At 60.1% G+C, this 1,442-nt stretch overlaps 1 protein-coding gene across 1 annotated transcript in view; it reads right to left on the bottom strand.

Moving 5' to 3' along the window:
• Positions 1 to 1,442, bottom strand: part of AP2A2 (adaptor related protein complex 2 subunit alpha 2) — a 77,030-nt gene that overhangs the window by 23,323 nt on the left and 52,265 nt on the right. The window lies entirely within an intron of this gene.

Here is a 1,442-nt window from a genome sequence, read left to right on the forward strand (position 1 = left end):
TCTCTCCCCGGATGGCGTAGTCAGCCGTCTCCAGGTACCGCAGCATCTCCGACACGATCTGCTTGGCATTGCTGCGGTCGCACATGGCGTAGAGGAGGTCCACGGCTCGCTGCCGCACGCTGACATCCCGCTCCGTCTGGAGGGACAAGACAGTGAGTGAAGCTCGCACAAGTGAACCACAGGCTCAGTGGACAGTCGCCACGCTGTGATGTATGCAGCACGAGGGCCCCAGGCGTGGCACACGCTCCGTGAGTGCTGACAGGATAGGCACAGGCCTCTCTGTCGGACGCCTACGAGAGCTCCCTTCCCTGGTCACTGCCCCGTCTGAGAGTCCGTCTCATGTACCCCTCCCTGCTGGCTCACCCATCTCCCACCCCTCGCTCTCCGCACTTAGGCCACTGGGCCTGGATGGCCCAGAATCTGGCTTTGTCCCACTCACTGCTCCCCCATCAATGGCCAGTTTCTCTGACGATCAAGCACTGTGTCCAATGGACGAGTCATCGCAGCCACTACCATGTGGTCACATACCAGCAGCTTCCGCGTGGCCTGGGAGCTCATGACGAGCAGGCTCTGAGGGTCGACCCAGCTCGCATCATGACAAGACTCTAGAAGCCTTGAGGCACAGGAGGGCTGAGGAAGCTTCAGCCAGTCACTGCCCCTGCTGGTGGTGGTGAGCTGGACACCACCCAGTGAGAGACAGAGAGGACCAGCCCTGGTCACCAACCGAGTGCAGATAACTGCTGGGTCCTTCTGATACAACAGACAGCAAGAATCCGCAACACCAACGCTGCCTGACAAGCCGACTGTGCGGCCTCTTTTTCAAAACAGATGCCTGGGACCAGCAGTTAGCATAATGGCTATGTCACTGGACTCCCATGTAGTTGACCGTGGTTCGCGTCCTGGACTGGCAGCTTAAACTCATGCTGGGCATGTGTGCATGCGTGCCCAAGATCCCGAGAGAATGGAGGAGAAGGGATTGCAGCGTGGTCATCCCCTCCGGGGGGTGATTTCTTGCTTTCTGTCTCTCTGTCTCTCTCTGTCTGGTGAGCGCACGTGCCCTATAGCAAAAACCTCTCTAAAAAAACAAACAAACAAAAACAAACAAACAGATGCCCAATATCTGCAGGTCACTCGCACAGGTGGGGAGAGCCAGGCCTGCTCTGCCACAGCAGCACAGCCAGGCCAGAATGGGGCCTGCAGCTCCCCTCTGCCTGTGGCTTCCTAACACCAGCGCTGGAACAAGCAGGGAGACCGGACACGGAGCACACCCAGGCACACGGAGCAGCCCTCGGAGGGGGACCGGAAACGGAGCAAACCCAGGCACACGGAGCAGCCCTCGGAGGGAGACCGGACACGGAGCACACCCAGGCACACGGAGCAGCCCTCGGAGGGAGACCGGACACGGAGCACAACCAGGCACACGGCGCAGACCCCGGACGGGG

The sequence above is a fragment of the Tupaia chinensis genome, unplaced genomic scaffold, assembly GCF_000334495.1.
Source record: "Tupaia chinensis unplaced genomic scaffold, TupChi_1.0 Scaffold143624_1, whole genome shotgun sequence".
Lineage (NCBI taxonomy): Eukaryota > Metazoa > Chordata > Mammalia > Scandentia > Tupaiidae > Tupaia > Tupaia belangeri.